The sequence below is a fragment of the Acipenser ruthenus genome, chromosome 14 (genome assembly GCF_902713425.1).
Source record: "Acipenser ruthenus chromosome 14, fAciRut3.2 maternal haplotype, whole genome shotgun sequence".
Taxonomy (NCBI): domain Eukaryota; kingdom Metazoa; phylum Chordata; class Actinopteri; order Acipenseriformes; family Acipenseridae; genus Acipenser; species Acipenser ruthenus.
This window is the reverse complement of record NC_081202.1, coordinates 36,567,313-36,589,727: the sequence shown is the minus strand read 5'-3', so window position 1 is coordinate 36,589,727 and position 22,415 is coordinate 36,567,313. Positions and strand designations below refer to the sequence as shown.

The following is a 22,415-nucleotide window of genomic DNA, read 5'->3' as shown; positions in this document are numbered from 1 at the left end:
TCCAGACTTGAAGATATTGTGGGTCTGAAAGAACTTTTTAGTTTTGTTGAGAACTCTTTTCTTGCAAGTGTTTCATCTGTGTCACCTGCTCTCACAGACCTAGACAGACTAGTTCCAGTCAGATGACATTTTGAAAGCAGAGCTGAGGCAAGGAGTTTATCATTTTTGGATTGTTGTCTGTGATTTGCACTATCCAATTCTGAGACAAAGTGCTCAAATGGTGCTGTCTTTTTTTGTTAGCACACCTGTAAATCGACTTTCTCCACAATGAACACTGTAAAAAACAAACACAGGAATAAACTGACACAAGAACATTTGGACAGTCTTACAAGGACTGCAGTAACAGAATACAGTTACTGCAATCCTAGACCGCTTTGAGTAGCAGGCACTATGACGGGTGTGTTTTCAGTGTAGTCCATATAACCTCTCAAAATTGACCGGAAGTACAGCACAATTATCATTCAAAAATCGAATTCACTTTTAGCATAATGTGCACATGCAGGAGATGTAAAGAGTTATGGCAATACATATCAGGTAAGATTTAATGGAATTATTTTGCTGTTACTCCTTTTCTGAACAGTATGTATCCTTGCAATATATTTTTAATAACTTCCTGCCGGTTTTCTGGTTTAAACTGTCTAAAGATGCTCAGCATGATAGTAAGGCAGAGGAGATATACTGTATTAATACATCAGCTGGATATGACATTCTGCTAAAGAGTTTTCTGGTTTGAGCCAACTCTACAAACACTTCATTTCACAGTTGATTAATGATCCAGGGTATGTGAATAATAAACATCAAAGCAATCATGATTATTTTAAATGAAATAATGGAAATAGGTACAGTGCAGGAACCAGATATGGTAAATAATGATTTTGTTGTAAATGTTACACAGTCAGTTATCCTTGTTTCGGCACTCGAGTAAATGGATTTTTCGAATTGATTTAGAATACAATCCAATGCTGCAGTTTAGATTCTAACAATATGTGACCTTTCAAGACAAAATCCATAGTAAATTATAAAAAATAACACCATGTGGAACACCATTAATGGTATTTCTTGTAGCAGTCTTCTCAATTAACGTTTTTTTAATTGATCCACATACTGTAATACAATAACAAAGCTGCAGTACACGCCTTGCTTTTAAAATTCTGTATATTTCACCTTATCTAAGAAGGCTATGTTAAAAATATCAGCCTGTTTTCAGAGAGGAAAAAAATAGGGGGAAAAAAGACTATACTTTTCAATTTTAGGGTGCTGTAAAAAAAACACACACCACTAATGTGTAAAGGTAGTACAAATAAGGTCTAGTTTATTGTAGTAATAGAATACAAACAGAGCAGCGAGCTCCGGTCTCAGTAGTATGTACCTGAGCTCCGGATGGTGGCTTGCGTCACCCTTTATACATAAGAGTTTCATCTCTCAAGCACAAGACATGTGCAGCATTTGAAATACAACCAATGTCCATATATGGTTGTCAATAAGTAGTTTAATTAATTTCTACATGTAGCTCTCAGAAATATGTTATTATTAAGCAGATTATATGCTGTGACAGAAAGACAATGATTCTTGGTGGTAAATCTCCCTCCCGACCTGTGAGGGCGCTAAGTAACGGGAACAGAGTACCCTAGACTACTTGGCCTGACACTTCGTTCCGAGGGTTAAAAGGAAGTCATGTAGAAAAGGGGCGGAGCTTCGGTACACTAACTCATTGACGTAAGTAATACACACCGCTGTATTACTTACCAGCATTATTATTTACTGTTTGTTTTAGCCACCAGACACTGGACAAAAACAAATAAAAACAAACCTTCGCACCTGGATTACAATTGTCTGCCTGGTCTTTGATCCACTATTAACCACTTTGCCACATATGCATATAAGAAGCAGATAATATGCCGTGAGAATGGAAGACAAGACGGCACGGCTCCAGCTGTTTTCGCTTTGCACGATAAGTTCTCGCCGGTGTTCTGGGTTTCTGTGAGATTCTGTAGAATTCTGTCTCTGCTCATCCCATGTCCCGAACAGTAAGCTCAGAATAGACATTGTCAAAACTGAACTCACCCCCGACACACATAATATAAAACCCTTTATTGTGCAGTATAAACTTTAATAAAGATTATAAAATAATCTAACAATGCTGATTCGTAAAATGGGTACGCTTATTTTAATTTTAATCAATCTCCACCACGCTTTTATCATACACTCAGAGCCTCCTGTAGATGTTACAGATTGCAGTGGGCAATAATTCAACTTTGATACAAATATTTGTCATGTACTGTGTGATTATTACGGGATTGTGAGGCCCCTCTGTAGGCTATTCTCCTTCTCTGTTCATGCACTGGTGCAGGATTGTAGTAACCTAAAACTTTTGGTTCCTCTATTGTTTGTTGTCAGCCCCAGCGATTAATTTGGCACTGCCATTAAAGAGCCAGCATCACGTTCATGTAAGTTATAACAGTAGATGTATGCAGGGGTTCATTTGTGCCTGATCGCATTGGATCCCAGATCCGGTACCTTATCGTCTGTCAGACGAGAATTCTACGGTTCGCAAAAGATGAACCGTATGAAAAAAATAAGTATTTATTGTTTCAGAACAGAATTCTAAATACATAACAGGTGCAATAAAAGCACACACTTTCCTGTTCCATGAATTGAATGACAAAAGCGTACCGTAACATATATTTTAGGATGCAACACCAAAAAATGCTTGGTAGAAATTATGATAAATAAACTTTATATACAGTGGCTGTCAAAAGTATTCACCCCCCTTGGACTTTTCCACATTTTATTGTGTTACAACATGGAATCAAAATGGATTTAATTAGGAGTTTTTGCCACTGATCAACACAAAAAAAGTCTATAATGTCAAAGTGAAAAATAAAATCTACAAATTGTTCTAAATTAATTACAAATATAATTTATAGTAATTATTCAAACAATTGCGTTGTCAGTACATTTTATCTCGCTGTCTCAATGTGTGAATTCCTAAATTTTTCTTTTTTTTTTACTGACATCAATATACAGAAAAGTAGTAATTTTAATTTAATTGATGTCCGAGTGAAGAAAAATACTTTGCGTTCTGTTTTATAAGGCAATGTGTTCTGGAATTGTATCTGGCCACCTGCATATTTCTACATATTTCTACATCATTAGGAAATACCTGTAGTTGTAAACTAAGCCTCTAACTAACTAAACTATGAAAAAGCCACGTGAACCTACTGCCAGTGATAATGGCACCACTGCCAGTAGCAGCAGTCAGCTGTGGGCCACATCAAAAAACAAAAAATATGACATTGAAAAAAAGAGGGAAGCGGGCAAATAGATTTTTAAAAAGGACAAGAGGATTTTGCAACCATTTTGTCCCTTGGACAAGTAGTTTTTTCAGAAATTCCACACCCCTGCAATAGACTCACCTATTCTCACCCGAGAGATCCCCCAAGATCATTTTTAAACACAGTAGCTGCTCAGGTTGCTAGGATACGCTCTGCCTGGCATCACGTACAGGAATGTGATCTCAATAGCTGAATGAACTCAATAGCTTATTGACATTTTCTTGTATATTGTATACAGTAAATTTAATACCAAGACTGCTCTGGTTGTGTGCTGAAGTCAGAACCAGTGTTCGGTTGTCATCTTGTGCTCTGTTCCTAACCAGAAACCTGGATTCTAAACAGTCATTTCAAACTGTCATTCCGGCATGTTGTGTAGCAAGCAAAACAAGAACTGTCTTTAACCTAGTGTAGAAGTAGATATCATGTTTAAAAATGAAAATACATGTTTGCTAAAAAAAAGTATGGAATATAGGTTAGCTGCAATTACTTTAATAGCCATTGAATGGTTTTTTGCCTGTTTTGTTGGCACACATTTACAATATATAAAGCTGTATGGAAACAGGGATTCAGTGTTAAAAGCCTCCTCAGCTTCAATAAAAACACATTCAAACAAGAAAACTTTGCTCTGTGCATTCAGCTTCGACACAGCACAAAAACAATGTATTTACAGCAGTGGACTGCTTATTTATCCTACTTAAAAAATCACCTGTAGGCAAAACAGTTTGGCAAATGTATTGTACTACTTTTTTCTTCAAAAAATCCATTTTGAGTAAACAGTGTTTTGTTAGATGTATCAATATCTAACTGTATGGATTTTTAGTACCTTTGACTACCAATACACTGTATGTTACATTTTTGAACACTTAAGAGAAATTAAATCAATAAAGAAAAGTAATATGTCCTCTTGTGAAGGTATGTACTAAAAAACATAGCCAAAGCTTGTCTGAGTTATGCAGATCTCTGTGAAACGTACCTTAATTTAGTACTCTAATACCGCTTCTGGGAAAATAGACGTGAAGGCAATGCGCTTTGCTGTATATAAAGGTTGTTTTAGTTACAAAAGATTGTGAATATAGTGCAGTACTTCTTATTTATCTTTGTGCCGGATTACACAAGGTCACAGTGGGACAGCGCTGTTTTATTTTTGTAGTCCCACAGAGCCTCTGAGCTGGGATGATTCAAACAGGGAGAGAAGAAAAGCTGAGAGCAAACACACAGAGCTAGAGGTGGGAGGGAATTAGAGAGGGTCCCCTCCGAATGAAAGCCTGCTGCTGTTGAGCTCTGAATCAGGCCTGCATTGTAACCCTTAGAAGGCTTCACACTGGGGCCCAGGGAACTAGAGATCAGGGTTCATTGCAACAGGAGGCAAGGGATGTGAATGTGGGTTTTGTTTGGGATTCTCAGCGGGAAGCTGTCCCTGACAGAAATTTCAGGCAGCTGAGGAATAAACTACTCTTAAGGCCCCTGTTTCCCACCATTTGCTGGCTGACTGACACTTGTGGAGACAAGCATGCCACCAATATACAACAAAACACTGGACACTCAGAGACGCACACACAGTTTCTGTTTGTATGTTACTGGACGTGACTTATTAAACAGGGTTGAACTAAAATTTTGGCAAATATGTACAGCATTCTTTAAAGTGCTGGCATGAGACCTGTGTATAATAAGATAAGATATAATAAGATTGCCGCCGTTGAAATAGTAATGCTCTTAAGCACTTTAGCACTTTTATACAACAAAAATATAACAAAACAAATAATTTTTAAACAATAATAACAATACACAGACCCGCTTTTGGCAGCACCCCCACTGGCGCTCCTTCCTCTGCCCCAGTCTCTACAGGACTGATGTTACAGGCCAGAGGCAGCCTTTTATACACACACACCTGCATCATTGAAACCAAACTGAATAATTCATTCATTCATTGGCCCACCAATCAAGGCCCACATTTGACACCACATTCTCACATGGAAGACAAGGCTAAAATCAACCCTTTCCTGGATTCAGAGACCACCCACACATTTAACACTATTAAACATTTCTAAAGTAATACAGTTAACACATTTAAATATGAAAATAAAGATAATACTGTTATTGATGTAGCTGGTGGAATAATACACATTTATACTGCAGAATATGTCAATGAGTCAAAACAAGTAGCGGTACATTTTATAAGGAAAACAATAAATCACAAAAATACACGCTATTTACAAGTGACGAGTCTTCACTCCGTCACACATGTGTTATAAGGTTGATTATAACACTACTAACCTCAATTTTTAAAAACATACTCTACCATGAGTACAAAACACCGTCAATACCAAAACAAATAGCAAAGGTTTGCAGATTTCGAATTCTGTCTGCAGAAGACAGAGAAATTTGTGGAACAGCAGAATAGAGCAAGTATTAAAAAACCAATAAGTGACATCCATTTTGTAAGAAATTACCTCAACCACATGCCTTCCGTGGGATATTAAGCTATGTTGAGTGTTGGCCCTCAGAAAGCAGAGGCCTTTGAGTGACGAGGAACTCCACCCTCCAAAAAAACAAGCAAATGTTGCACTCTTAATTCTTAGCAACAATACATGTAGGTTTCCCATGCCCCTCCCCCACACACAACATTTTGTGGATGGTTGATAGACAAAGTTTAGGGGTATAGTGGTGGATGTCTATATTAAATAAGCCCTTGCAACAGTAATTTAATATGTATATTAATAAAATCATCAGGAAAGGAGGGAGCTTTATCGAATATACAGTGGGAAACCACAGCCATATATTTAACTGTTGCGATACTGTTGCGGGGCGACAATGCAAAAATGTCATAGTTTTGCAATCGTGTTTTTTATGACTACAGTAAATCAGCTGCACTTCATTAGTCCTGCCACCAAGTGAAAAAGGGGAACAGAAAATGCATTAAACAAACCAGCAGGAAGTGCTGAGGCCAATCATGCATTTTGTCAGAACGTTGCTAAAAGGCACGTGGTTTGAGGTTCCGCTCCTATGTGAATTGATTGTTCACGCTCGTTCAAATGGGAGGAGTTAGTTATTGAACTAAAAACAATATCGCAGGCTCCATAATAAGTGCTTACAAGTATAAATACCACACAAAACACTCACCCTTTGTATACAATACAAAAGAGATAGCAACAAAAGAAAGTGTACTAAAAACTCTCTAGAAGCTTCTGTTTTTTCAAAATGTAAGCTGTGTTTTCTTTTAGATGGTATTAGTATTATTTGGTTGTTAAATGCTTAAACAAAGATTTGAAATAAACAATGGAAAGTTGCAGTTTTTAAATGTTAAACCAGAAGCCACAACATTTCTTTTTACAATGGAGCTCACAAAAAAAAGAAATACAACTAATACAAAAGAGGTTTCACGTTCAGAACATGGGGGAAGACAAGTCTGAAACTTCACCCCTACATCTTTAGCCACACATTGCCAGGGAGCTGTTGTAGTGAAGGAGGCCTTTGTTCACTGTAACAAACAGACCTGCAAATGAAACAGGTTTCATGATTAAAAGACCCTTTTTAATATCCCTTGTGTGAACATGACATGTCAGCTTGATGTTGACTTTGACAGATGCTCTAGGTGTGGAACCAGAGTTCGCAAACAGTTGCATTAATTGGCATATGCTCCAAAGTAAATTGTTAACTAATTAATGAAGTGAGCTGAATAAACATACTCAGATAATTTACCATAAATGCAGTAAGCATGAATGTGCGTGAAAAACAATAAGTAGAAGCAGTACACATTATTAAAACTATTACATTGAAACATGCATCCCAATTAGCTACTGCAGGGTCACAAGACCAAACATTGTTTGTGCTCTTGCCCAGTCAAGTAGTCAATCGCGGCCCTCTAACGCCACCCCACAATAAACAAAAGGTGGACCAACCACAGCATCACAGATTTCTCTGGATGAATGATTTGTAAAAATAAAAATGTACAGTGGAAAGCTTGAGGCTTTGGGCATTATTACCCACTGTCTGCCCCTTTTTCAACCGTCAGGGCAACGGTTTTCCAATATAAGCTGCAACTTAAGTCAATATTTGTATACTGTTACACATGTTTATTGTGTTTGTCCATAGAGTCCTCCATCTTCATACTGCCCCCATATAATACCACCCTCACATTCCGCCTCACAATCCTTTGCATGATAGTATTGAGCCCACTATAAAATAAATAGCATTCTTACCTCTGTGGCACCCTTGAACAATAAGTACATGCTCTGTCTCACTCAAAATATTGACTTTAATATGCTGCATTCAAAAATCAACTCTCCCTCAATCTTTACCTCACTGTAACAGAGCCTCCCTCAATCTGTACCCTTCAAACTCCCATTGTAATGGAGCCCTAAACTCCCCCTCAGTCTTTACCCTTCTATACCTCACTTTGACAGAGCCCCAACTCTCTTTCAATCTGTACCCCTCTAAATCTTACTATAACAGTACCCATCACTTCCTGAAATGTAACCCTCTTTCATTCACTGGAGCAGTGCCCCAAATCTCCCTCTATATGCATCTCTAGCTGTGAGGGAGTACCAGACTGCCTCCTAACCCTCTGTATCTCATTGTACCTCTTGCTAAGTCCACAACTCTCAATATTCTTTCTTTAACTCCCCAAGTCCCTTGCCTTTCCCCACCCCTTCTCTCAATACTTTTTTCTCATGCTTCCGTTCTCTTGCTCTCTCAACTTCAATTTCTTCTGATTCTCTGCCCCCCGTCCCTGCCTCTGTTATTCTTTCTCTCTTTCTATAGCTCTCCCCCTGAAGAGAACACTGTCCCTGGAGTGACCTTTTCTTAATGAGCCTCAGATCACGAGTCAGGAAAAGAGCTTTCAGTTCAGTATCTTCAGAACAAAGTAGGCATCACATTGCAAGTCTCTGGGCAGAGCCAGCGAGTGAGAAGGAGAGAGAGGACAGAAAAACAAGGCAACGTTCATCTACTTCTACCTTCCAAACTTAAAGTAAGTGCAGACTGGAGAGATTTTCTCAAATGGGGAAGAGTGGAGACAAAACAAACAGAAGGGAAGGAGCTGGTTTCAGCACTCTGATCAGCTCCAGTCATAAAAAGAACCCGCTCTCAGCTTCCTTAGTAGTTGGTGGATTTTTGTTTATTGCAAGTTTTTTTAAAAAAGACCTTTTGAAGGGATGCCATGTGTTGTTCCTGGTACACAGCTTCTAGTTGGTTTCTTGAATTGACTGCTCCTTTTTTGTGGGAATGTTCTATAAATGGATAGTCAACAAGTTAGTTTGAAAAGATTACTGGTACTGATTAATCTTCCTTTTACTGGATATGACTGTGGTGCTATAGGCTCCATTAATATGAGTGTCACTTCTGAAAATGTAACTCTTCAGAAAGTTGGACCTGATACGATAGCTGTGTCTACAACTGTTTTTCGCCATTAAATTTTATTGCAAAAAGTATAGATAATAATAGTAAAAGAAAGGTAAAACACATGACCAACCATTGTCAAGCGTTCTCATTGTATAGGATAAGCACAGGAAACTAAAAAAAATGCACAAAATGTTACCATGGTAAACTTTTGTTTTTATAATTTAGTGTTAGTTTTCAAGTGGTTTTGGCTAGTCAGATACAGTGGGTTTTGTCACCATGGGCACCAGTCCTTGGGGGTCTATTATTATGCCAGTATAGGTTGTATTGCATTACAAAGTCACGGTATCCAAAATACTGCATTATACTGCAAATTACTGAAGTAATACTTTTTGTCGCTTTTTGGGGGGAAAAAAATAATTGCAAGTGGGTCGTTTTTTTGAGGGTTTTTGGAACTTATAATGCCCAGTCGCATTTGTAGTTCTTGTACATTTAATCTAACTGCACTAATCTTGTTTTAATGCATCATACCCCAGCTCACACAGGGGGTGAAATTAACAAACAAGTGTATGCAGCGCAAATTGTGTTAAATATCCATATATTTTTTTAATGACGTAGGAAAATGTTGCTTCCGGAAAAATTGAGTTAGACAACAAGCATATTCAGATCTTGTACTTATATGTATACTGCTAATTTCAAGATGCATTTCATAGGTAACTTTAAGATCTTCAGTAACACTGCATGGAAAGTATAATTAGAAAACCACTTGATAAGGGCCATGTTAAAGGATTTCTTTTAGATTCCGTAATACTGTTTTAGTGGAATTAATTTTTAAGTATTTGTGAAGCTGTTAACATGCAAGACCATAACTTACACAGTGTTGTTTTGAGAAATTCAAAGTTGACACTTTGGTTTGATCAAATGAATATGTCCATCAATTAATTTAATACATCGGTATCAAGCTCCCTTTTGAGTTGGAGTTTGTCATCTAAATTCAGACTTTAAAAGTGGTTTAAAAGAAGATGCAATGTTTGAAAATACTTTAAAATGGGATATGGAAATGATATCAACTCTTAACAGCAGAAAGTAACTACTAAAGCATTTTACTTGGCTAAGTGTTTGATTAAGCATGTTTTGCAATGAAGATTAGTGATGATAAATGGTTCTGGATCCATAGAGTGAGTTTCCCCACATTGCCCTGCAAGCAGTCATCAAGACTTCCCTGGAAGGACCATGTTTAAGGAGGTGAGAGAACAGTCCAGTCTGCCGAGATTCTCAGTGTCCTGAACTGTGTGGTTCACGACGTACAATAATGTTCACTGAGAAGCGAGATTTAGTGACCTAATATGAATTTGAACCAAGGAGGGGAAAAACGACTCCTTAAGCCATCTCGGCACTCTTAAGGTGTAAAATATTTTGCAACTCATGTTTTTTTGTTTTGTTTTAATGATTCTTAGTGTACAGGTATATATTAACATTATTTATTTTAAATACATGTATATTATGTACCGGTAATGGCACAAGAGAAAGTATAGGGCCATTCACAGTGACATAAAAAACTCACTCCTACTGGTAAGTGGCAGTTTAGAGGGGTGTATTGCTTTTATATGTAGAATAATATTTTACACAGTTGACAGAAGTAGAAAGACAAGTGTTTGTAAAGAGCATTTTGTATTGGATTTATTTTAAGTTAAGGTGTGTTTAAGGTTAGTATCACAAAAGTATTAATTCAAGGAAATAAACAAATAACAAACATATTTTCAGCACAACGATAAGGGGACCAATTTTAATGAGGAAAGAAAATTGATGCCTTGGTTAGCACTGTTTTAATTATTATAATTATAATTCAGTACCATATATCTGTGTTTAATTGAAAGACATTTCTTATTACTTTCTAATACAGTGTACAATAAGGTTTTTACTAGGGGTGTGCTGATACTCGCATACTTGCCAACATTTGGAAACTGTTCAGCTGGACGCTCGTCTCCTGGGGGGTCATATGCATCATACATATGGGAGGAGTCATACGCAAAAAACACTCATTATCATATAATAGACCTATCCTCCCCAATTCAACACGGCACGACCATCATGACAGTAAAAATAGACATAATGAAGCATTCTTACCTTGTATACCGGTAAGTTAGTGATCAGCAGATGTGTCAGCCACACGAAGAGCACAGCGTGTAGTTTTCACTAACTCTACTGTACTAAATAATTTATTTTTTCTATGGGTAAATATCGGGACTTTCTTCCTATACATCGGGACGTGGGACATTTGCTAGGAAATCGGGACTGTCCCGACCATATAGGGACTGTTGACATGTATGTACTCGTATTTTACAGTATTTGTCATCATTGGTGCCCGCAGTCATACTCTTCTACATTACACACTGTGCGTACCACTGGCTTGCAAAGTTTCACCATCATCAAGTGTGGACTTATGTGTGATATTGAGCGATCAGTTGAAGCCAGACAGACTTAGCCATTATTATTATTAAGCTTATTGAATTTCACTGGTTATTTAGTTACAGCAATGAGCATATGCAAGCATATAAGATCCAGAGTGTCAGAGGGATGATGAATTCGATCAGGCTGAAAAAAATCAATGAAAGCACCAAACCGCACACTAACAGCGGTGGAGCTTTAAGCGCTGAAAATACGTTGGTGGCTTTGAATGTTAGTACTGCATTACTTGATACAAGGAACCTGGAGATTTTCGCAGCTCTTCCTGTATTGAAACCCCAGTGCATTGGAGCAGACATTTTGAAAAGAGATTTTAAACTGACTTTAAAGTTGTAAGTGTAAAAAGTTGTCAGGATGTTGAACAATGAACAGAAAAATGGCAGGTAAACTGTTGTAGCAACATGTGGGGATGTGAAACACTATATTCTTCAGAACCCTGCTAATTACTCTTTAAAGGTGCTGTGAAACTCAGGAAAGAAGAAATATGCAGCATTCTGATTGGCTGAAACACTTTACAGCATGGGGATACAGTTGTTATCGGCATGAGATGGGATATTGGTCTGGTTCAGTTTTACGTACCATGTGCAACATTTTGGGGGCGTCCTGTTTGTTGGCAGGTATTAAATAAATGAAATGTGAAGACAGTGGTTTTGAGGAGCTCATAGCTGGGGTGTCAGTCTGCATTGTGGAAGACAGTGGTTTTGAGGAGCTCGTAGCTGGGGTGTCAGGCTGCATTGTGGAAGACAGTGGTTTTGAGGAGCTCGTAGCTGGGGTGTCAGTCTGCATTGTGGAAGACAGTGGTTTTGAGGAGCTCGTAGCTGGGGTGTCAGGCTGCATTGTGGAAGAGAGTGGTTTTGAGGAGCTCGTAGCTGGGGTGTCAGGCTGCATTGTGGAAGACAGTGGTTTTGAGGAGCTCGTAGCTGGGGTGTCAGGCTGCATTGTGGAAGACAGTGGTTTTGAGGACTGGAAGTGTGTAGTGTAGAAGGTTAAAGCAGATCAGTGCTTGGGGGCGGGGATGCAATAAAGAGATCTGCAGGTTTTAATAATTCAATCAAAATAAACAAGACTTGAGGGTGTAGACTGAATGAATGGAGCAAGAATGGAGGGTATTCTCGGGACAGGAACTTCCACTCGAGTGACCTCTCTACTGTCGCTGTTATGAACCTGCATTACCATACACTTTCCATTTCTAAAGCACATCCCCAGACGCTGTACATCAGAAACATAATAAAAGGTCTGGTTACAGCTGAACTCCGGATAAGTACTACACTCACACACTGCCCTAGGGTAATCTAACAGACCAGTCAAACAAACAGGACAGTGAGGAAATTGACTAGGCTTGATGTGTGCTTAGAGACCTCAGGCAGTAGTGAGGAGCAGGATTTAAAAATCAGCTTTACAATATTTTTTAATGTAATGCTCGGGAGGGCACAGTGCTAGCGGGTGCCATGAGAACTTCCTTCACAGCTCTGCAAGAGCAACATAATTCTGACCTAAACAGTCCCTACCATTCAGGCCTGAACCTCACGCAAGCACTGCCAATAGTGCAGAATCGTGTGCTGGTTTTGTGATGAGGAGAATCTGAGGCCACCAAACATTTCACTATTGTCCTGAGGTAGGATAAAAGCAAGGTCTCCAAGGCATTCAAGGCAAGCTCATAATGAATAAAAGAGAAGAATAGACATTTTAAACACTAGCATTTTCTAAGGAAACAAATATGATTATAATGGTGATTATTAAGGTGAAATTATCTGGGTGTTTCCTGGTAGCTAATTATTTACTATGATGTAGGATAGCTTTACTCAAATTGCACCATTTACCACCATTGGGGGTGTGGTGGCATCATTTCAGATGATTTCTCCTTGTAAAGATCTTTTGGGTTGTGAATATAGCAAACCTCACAGGGTTAGGATAGTTCTACCACTCCAGCTGGCCTCCCATCCCCCTATAAGGCTTGTTTGTACACTCCCTACTCTGTTTGTTTGTCTCCTGAATGCACTTAACACTCCATAGAGGGCAGGGGGGTTTAGTGTTTCTCTAATTAATGCAGCTGAGGAGAGTGCGTTCCAGTCTTCTTAAAGTGGTCGTGTAACCCAGTTTTTTAAGTGGATCATGATGTCTCGGCTGAGTGTTTTTTTCACCTAGGGTACAATACAATACATTATGGATTTAAAAAATGCTTTTTATGGAACCAACCTAAGAAATCCTAATAGTCTTGATTTAAAGATCAGCACAGACTCTGAGTCCCTGATGTACTTAGGGAGCATGCTTTAGGATGCATTTAGCATTAAAAGGTGCTATATAAATTAAATGTGATTGATTGATTGATGATAAAGGCCATGCCGCCTATAGCTTTCAAATGAGGGAAAATAAAGAAGTTCAGTGGAACGTATTCAGTCAAATATTCAGAGAGACATTGAGGAGCAGTGTAGAGCATAAAGGTAATACAGTACAGTACTATTTATTTTAGTTAAACTAGTTTTGTTTGCATTCAGTGAATAATATACGGTACTATTTTAAAATGTGTTTTAAGAACCGTACTGAACATAAGTATACTGTACATTGTTTGTATATAATAGTGAAAATAATATAGATGATGATGACAATGATGATGACAAATATATTCTAGAGTTTCATTCTTGAACAATTACTATGCATATTCAACATTAATACAAATTTTGATCTGGACAAGAGAAGAAAGTTTTCATATCCTTACTACATAAAACCCAATTAGAAGAACTAAACGGCTCACGGCTTTCATATTTCAGAAGTCCCTTCTTCCCCTTATATAAAACCTGTTCGCATCTTGTATGCCACCTCTGAGACAAACTGTAATTCCATTAGAGGCAGCCGAAAAACTAAGATCAGAGCTCAAATTAGCAGGTTAGTCTTTGTTGATTGGCTTAGCCAATTAGAGTCTGCTGCTCTGCCTCGTGGGTCTCTTTTCCCACGGACAGCTGGGAAGAGACAGGTTGCTTCTTATACATACTGACCTCAACTACAACCTGACTGGTAATTAACCTGATAATTCAGCACCTTTGGGTTGATCTGTGGCATTGTACTTACATTTTGATAAGCGCATTGTTGTAATTACCTCTGAAGCCAAAGTTACATTTGGAGCTTTACACTGAAGATTGTAAACACTGCTAGGCACTGTGGACCATGTTCCATATAATTAAACGATGCACCAGTAATAACCAAAGAAGCTACAGGTAGTGAACAAAAAAATGGAAACACCTGGGTAAATGAGGGACACCAAGTATATTGAAAGCAAGGGCTTCCACACAGGTGTGGCTCATGCGTTAATTAAGCAAATAACATCCCAGCATGCTTAGGGTCACGTATAAAAATGCTGGACAGGCCTGGTTGCTTATAATTATGGCTAGCATGACTGCAAGAGGAGACCTCAGTGACTTTGAGAGGGGTGATTGTTGGGGCGCGTTTGGCAGGAGCTTCAGTGACCAAGACAGCTCAACTTGCTGATGTTTCACGAGCAACGGTGTCTAAGGTGATGTCAGCATGGAACTCCAAGGGAAAGACATCATCAGCAAAGGGCAACAGTGGGCAGAAGTGCATACTCCAGGATCGTGATATCCGTGCATTAATTCGAAGTGCAACGCTAAACAGGCGAGCAACTGCAGATCAATTGACTGCAAATTTCAACCTGGGGCGCGAACAGCCAGTTTCATCAAAAATGGTCCGCTGAGAACTCCACAGAGCGGGATACCATAGTGGCCCAATGCCCTATAAAATGACTTTACATTGGTGTTTCCATTTTTTTGTACACTACCTGTAGTACTGGGACCAATATTGGAATTTCTGTTCCTTTATCAGAATTCATACTTTATCAAAAGTGTGCTATGCAAAGGAAACCAATGCATGCATGTACGCATGACTTCTGAAATAAATAACATACATTCTGCTGCATAGAGGTGTGTTTCCTCCTTAGTTTATAAGGTTATTTGAGGGGGCAATGCCAGGTTTATTTAGCCCCTGAGAGATTTATTTACCTTAATAAGATCCTTTCTAATAAAACTATATTCGTTTGAATGTTTAAATAATGTCTGAACATGAGAAACTAACGTTGGTCATAACACTCAAAGGAAGTCATCTTCACTATGATATGCAATTCCAGTACAGTACAGTAGGTTTCCTTTAAACAGCAAATATTCTACTCTGCAGCCTGCAATTAGGCAATAATTCCCAAGAAACTAGTCGGTTACAGACAGTTAATTGGCAATTTACTGACAAATCGTGACTTTCTGCCTGCAGCAGCTAGGACTATTGCCTGAAGCTACTGTAAGAAAACTTTTTCCAGCATGTTTAGGTTTTAAAATGAAGTCTCTCGAAGGACCAGTGCTGTTGCCTGAATTGGTTGCTTTTCCTCATTTTCAACAACGTACCTAACATATTTGGGTTATGCAGTACTGCATACCTGTTCCCAGAGGTTCATTGGTTCACAGTTGCTAAGACAGTACAATAAATAATATAGCAGGGGAGTTTGTTTTTTGTAGTGAAGAAGCTGGAATCTGGTGCTTCCCCAATATCTGAACAGAGACAACAATATTTTAGCTTGCATTAAAATAACTCAAAAAAAAGACTGATTTTGATTAAACAGTAGATCATTTCTAAAGAAGGCATTATTTATGAACATTACATATCAACACGGAAATGTTATGGCAGTAATTAATAAAATATAATACAGAGTTATTTTGAGTATGGAGTATATAGAGTTATTTATATTCTGTGTTTAAGATGTTCAGATTATAATAGTCAATTTCATTATGTTTTACAAAAGAGAGTGCTGAAAAATTGCTGTGAACAATAATATAACAGATTACAGTCTTCAAACTTTAGTCTTGAAACCAATATTGTCTAGGATTGTAAACATCACTGGAAGGTGGGGAGCTGCTATGCCCACTCTGAATGGCAGCAGTGGTTCATCTGATGACCAGCCATTCTTGGGTAATGTGGATAAAGTAGTGGGGTCCCACACTGTGACCACGGCTTTATTTCTGCAGTTTTAGAAATATATTTCTACAGTATTTTAAAAAAAAAACTTAGAACACGGTTTAAAATAGTAAAGAGTAAGGCTCATTGAAAGCCATATAATTACTTACTTGTTTACCATGCTGTGACGTGATACCTCTGCCCCTCAGTGTATTTTTGGGTTATTTATTTTGTATAGTTTGGGTTATGTATCACGAGGGAGTTAATGTATATTGGTATGTGAGCACAGGGATGTGGTTTTGTGTGTGTGTGGAATAGTGGTGACAGGAAGGCAGTTAAAATCCTCCCTGTAAAAACACTTGGGAATGTGGCTGGAGCCAGGAATTGAATAAATGATTAATAAAGGCTCCAGCCACAGGTGTATAAATAGGGTGGTCACGGGTGAGAAAGGGGTTAGTGTGGGGGCACTGCTAGGTTTATTTAGCCCATGAGAGATGCATTTACCTTAATAAGATCCTTTCTAATAAAACTAGGCAGAACGTAGGTTGGGAAGTAAAGCAAAGCGAAGCAAAGTAAAGCTTAAATATAAACAATTGCTACGCGTGCTGGTTATACACCAGCAGGATACTTGTTTGGTTTCATTTTGTGTCAATTTTGTTTATCTATTTGTTTTGGCAAGTGTTTTGTTTTGTTTAAAACTTTTATTTAATAAAGAAGCGAGCGCATTTGCGTCTCGCACCGCAGTACTTGCCTTCTTCCGGGTCTGACGTCACCACACAAGCCATCTGTCACATATGCTGACATTGTTTAGTCCTTATAAAACCATCTGCGATGGTTGCAGTTGGAATTGTGTGTGTGTGGGGAGGGTGTTTACGCTACAATCTAACTCGCTTCCAATTTCTTATTCTTACTGTGATTGGCTGCAAAGACAACAGGGCTAACCAGTGATTGGATAATGTTTTGTTGGGTGGGTTTTTATTGTGCAGAGTTTCCTAGCAACTGTAATATTATTTGTGTAATACTAAATAAAAAAAAAAGACTCATCGTTAATATCTCAGAGTCATGTTCGAGTCATGAAAAATGCAACTCGATATACTTTTAAAATAACTTAATAAGAACATAACAACATAAGAAAGTTTACAAACGAGAGGAGGCCATTCGGCCCATCTTGCTCGTTTGGTTGTTAGTAGCTTATTGATCCCAGAATCTCATCAAGCAGCTTGAAGGATCCCAGGGTGTCAGCTTCAACAACATTACTGGGGAGTTGGTTCCATAACCTCACAATTCTCTGTGTAAAAAAGTGCCTCCTATTTTTTGTTCTGAATGCCCCTTTATCTAATCTCCATTTGTGACCCCTGGTCCTTGTTTCTTTTTTCAGGTCGAAAAAGTTCCCTGGGTCGACATTGTCAATACTTTTTAGAATTTTGAATGCTTGAATCAGATCACTTCATAGTCTTCTTTGTTCAAGACTGAATAGATTCAATTATTTTAGCCTGTCTACACACGACATGTCTTTTAAACCCGGGATAATTCTGGTTGCTCTTCTTTTCACTCTTCCTAGAGCAGCAATATCCTTTTTGTAACGACGTGACCAGAACTGAACACAATATTCTAGATGAGGTCTTACTAATGCATTGTAAAGTTTTAACATTACTTCCCTTGATTTAAATTCAACACTTTTCACAATATATCCGAGCATCTTGTTGGTCTTTAATGTTACTTTTGTATAAAATAAGGACAAAGAAAAAATAATAATAATAATGAGTGAAGGTGCAGTCTCACTGCAACTCCATGTCACAAACCCAGCTAACAGTTCCAGGGCTGTCTTGAGGCTATTTGCTGTGCTCTACCTCGAGTACAGTAGTGTGTGAGATGACTATAAATGACAGGACCTTTAAGCAGTAACCCTACAGAGGTAATTTATATTGTTTGGCAGTAATGAGCCTCTGGTATTGACTTGAAAGCGTCTTGGTAATTTCCACCATTATCAGATCAAGATGAAAGCTAGGACTCTGTCAGCCCCAGTTATGATTGCAGGGTGTCAGAACCTGATCTCTCCATCTCGTGCTGATTGATGGCGGGTTACCTAATGAGTGTCCAATGGGAAGGATGTGAGAGGCGGGTTTTAAATCCCAGACTGCATTAAAAAGGCTGAACACGAAGGCTATGACTTATACTGTTGATGAAATGTTTGAGGTTTGTGAACTAATTTATAAATATCAGTTATACAAAAACATGAAAAAACAGATGTTTTTAATTTTTGTGTAATGTCTGGTTGCAGATTGGATTGTAGATTTTAGACTGCAGAGGTAATCAGTGGCAGTCCCAGTTTGATATTAGAATGATATGAGATTGAGTTTAACTGACTGGTTTCACGGTACAGATGGCAATGTGATCATTATTGTCCAAACTGATTTGTTACAATATATCTGGCAATTCCCAATGCAGATGGTATCATTGCAATTATATGTCAACGAAGATTAGGAATGTGCATTTTATTTCTGCTTTTTAGGTTGTGGTTTGATGCTGGGGGAAGGGTCTTTTGTTCTGCTTCTGGTGGGTAGTGGCAGTATTACTGTTGATGAGTTCTAAGGTACATTATCAGACTGGTTTTAGCATGTATTTCATGTCCATTATCATAGGGGGTCCTACTGACAACACTTGAAGGACTGTAGAGGTGTTTTAATAGGGACTGGTTTTTATAAATCCCATTTACTTGAATCAATTTTGGTGTTGATGAAAACTGTTTTATAGGTTTATTAGTTTATTCTCCATTTCTAAACCACTATTTAAAATATTTATTCCTTAAAGCAGTCCTTAATATAACATATAAAATAATAGTCCTTATGGATACACTGAATACAGGTAGATTAACTACACTGTAACTACTTAATACAAGAAAACACACCATTATTAAAAATATGGTGTAATGCATCTTCACAATGCTTGAAGTAAATGGTAAGTACAGTGTGACCACATGCATTTTGAAAGTACCCTCAATATGAACAATTCAGAAAGCTATAACTTTATCAACATTTGTATAAACATCTATCTACAATTACAAATTTCTCACCAACTGGTTCCCATCTTGCTCATGAATATATTAAAGCTGACAATCCTGGCACAACTTATTGTTTAACAGTAAAAAACTGATATACAAAAATATTTTGGGTACGTTTCCAAGGGGTAGCCTGGTTTTCGGTTATCAATGCCTCGTTCTAATTATAATAAAGGGTGATTCTGATGTGGGTTGGCTTCTTCAGTATGGCATAGCAGTTCATGAATTGATCTTATGAATGAACAACCTGCTGAATACAATAGGCAATGAGATGTTTAATTACATTACAGCCTTTTGACTACCGGGCAAATAAAGCATTCATGTTTGACAAACACACAGCACTAAACTGTTGACATAATCAAAGACATCGTTGTTGCAGTGAAAACAGATTTCTGTATGTGATTTCAGAAACAGTAGCTGCTTTTCCATTTCTTTTGTCTTCAATTTCAGAAATCTTACAAATAATCAGATAACAAATATTATTGTCAAAATTATGTATGAATCTGTAAGTGATATGTTAATCAAACACATGTTAATTTGTAAGATCGCTTTCATTTCTGCATCTGTACTTTAAACCTGCATCTGTGCAACTTCTAAACAAGATCATTTCTTTTTAAGTGGCACACTTATGTAGATGGTAACTACATTTGATTAGTTCACTGTTAGACCATGTTAATAATAACTTCCTTCACAAATTCACTGTTTTCAATATTTCAAGTTAGTCAAATAGTGAAATAACGAGGAAGCAATGTACTTATCATATGATATTATTTATCTTTGAAATGTAATTCTGCACTGTTATGACACAACATGCTTGGTGTGAAAAACCTTTAAGGTTTATATTTTCCACAATGTTATTGTCACTGGAGAAGACCAATCTGCTGGTAGTTTAGCTTGAAAGCAGCCTGTTGGGATTGCATGCTGTGATGGATTGGCAGGTTACATTAGCTGACAGGATCATTGAGTGTAGCCTGCCTGAAACAACACTTTTGAAGGAACATCCTTCAAAGTATGCCTCTACCCTGTTTGAGTGATGGGAGACTAATCAATACCACAAAGATCATTTTTTCTTCCTGTTTAGATTCATGCAAGTTCTGAAATGGAAACAAGATGTGTTTTTTGTGATGAACGAGCAGATATATATTTACCCATGTCCATTTCTTGAAGAAACAATGACTATGACACAAAACAGGCATTCTGTTAAATATTTATATAGCTGAATGAATACAATTCTGTTGGCAGCTTAACTTTGTGTTTTAGTCTCATTCAGTGCCATGTCTCAATGGACTGCTTTCATCGTGTGGTTCTGTTTAGCAAAACTGCTTTGAAAGAATGAGATATCTGTTTCTGGGGTTATGAATGCAGGGTTCACTCAATACACACACAGATAGTAAGACATATATCACAGTACAATGTTTGGTTTATGTTGGTTCAGTAAAGCAATGGATTTTGTTTTGATTGAATAGCAAAGAGATCAAGAATTCAGTTTTCACTGTTGTAACAGCCTCTAAAATGTTCAGTGCCAATGAGCATTTTTATAGTATCTCCCAACTGATGATAACCCTGGACATGCTGTATATTGTTAACAATATCTGAGGTACAATAGAAAAGTAACCCAGGCCTAAAGTTACCTTAGTACCTTTTGACTATAGACCTGTCTTTAAATAAAAATTGCATTTTAAACCAAAGGTGTGCAACCAAACTTTTATCACAGGCCGCATATATAACAAGTATAACCTCATGTTGATTCTGTGTCACTGGTTTAAACCAAATGTTATATTAATAATTTAAGGTTTAAAAAACAAACCAAAAAAACAAAAAACTTCTACATAATCTGGAGCTAGTATCCCTCCACAAGGAGAACAAAGGGGAAAAAAACTTTAAGGGAAAATTTCCGCTAGTGGGACAATACAAAACCTACACTGCATCAATTATTAGGGTTTCTGTTTTTCAGGTTTTATAAATTGTATTTTTCGGTGCTTATTTTTAGCTATTTTCGAGTTTTATGTAATTTTTTTTTTCGGGGCTTTCGTTTTTGATATACTGTATGAAATTAATGTTTTTGGTTATTTTTGTGTGTGTGTGTGTGTGTGTGTGTGTGTCAAAATATAGTAACTCGACAGTACTTGCACACTTAAGTTGTACCTTCTTTCCTTTGCTGTCTTCCATATAGAAATCCCATTTTTCTGGGGTTTTTGTGTGTAGGCATTTTTGTACATTTCGCCACAATTCTGTTTTAAATCCTCCGTGTCTTAACTGTAATACAGCTTTAAATCCTGCTAACAAGCCTCCATCCTGATTGTAATCTCGTTTTAAATCTCACAAGCGGAGTCTCCAATAGATATGTAGGAATGTGCTGTCACTCAGTAATCAATGATAGATACAAGTCAGGAAGACGGGACATTGCCCAGCAGCACAGGGAAATGTATTTATTGTTATTTTTGTAGTAGCAAAGAACTACTTCAGTGTGTTTAACAGACAACCCCACATTATGCTGAAACCGTTTTTTATTTACATAAATGTGTCCTGGTTTTCTTGGTGTAAATCAGTATTTTCACATGCTTGAGCAGGCCACATTTTGGATGAAAATGTGTAAATAACTTGTGTAAATACCTTGTGTAAATAACTTGTAGCTTTTTTTTATGGTAAAAAAAAGTTAAATACAGAGAATAAAGAGCCTTGATTATGATGCATTTCAGTGACTTTTAAACTATCATCATAATAAAAGCAATCCTGAAATACTCCCAGATTCATTAGCCAAGTTTTCCCTTTGGAAAAACAGCACAGGCTCACAAATTCAAGTAATTTCTAAAGATAATTATGATGCATTTCCCAGAAATAGGGTAAAATCTTAAGTTATGTTTATTTTGAAAAGAAGTCGCCCTTGATTATCAATGTGGTATTTAGTCACAACAGGCCCATCATTCGCTTGGGATAATCTCTTGGAAGGGGGACAAAACAGCCCCCCAATCTTTTCACTTGCATGGATAAACACAGGGTGGAAAACGTAATGTCTGTCTACAGGGCATTGTGGCCCCGGATACGTCCCCAGAATTGGGCTCATCTTTTGGGGTAAAGGGAACAAGGACAGAGGAAACACTTTTCCTATGACCTGAAAGAGTCCTACCTCCCCTCCTGACCCCTTAGCCCCCGCCTCTAGCCCCACCACCAAGGTTGCCATGGAAATGAAAACCAATGCTGAAGAAATGGGGGCAACCCATCTCCGCTCTTTTCTCTAGCATCTGGAAGCAAGTGAATGAACCTCATTC

At 37.8% G+C, this 22,415-nt stretch overlaps 1 protein-coding gene across 2 annotated transcripts in view; it reads left to right on the top strand.

Moving 5' to 3' along the window:
• LOC117419543 (pleiotrophin-like) overlaps nucleotides 1-22,415 on the top strand; it is an 83,173-nt gene that overhangs the window by 5,545 nt on the left and 55,213 nt on the right. Inside the window, exon 1 of one of the 2 annotated variants that reach the window (XM_034032366.3) lies at nucleotides 8,047-8,304. The exons of the other annotated variant lie outside the window; for it this stretch is intronic. The gene's annotated coding sequence lies outside the window, so the exon portion shown is untranslated. Of the gene's footprint in view, nucleotides 1-8,046; nucleotides 8,305-22,415 lie in introns of those variants that run through there. 2 annotated transcript variants of the gene reach the window in all.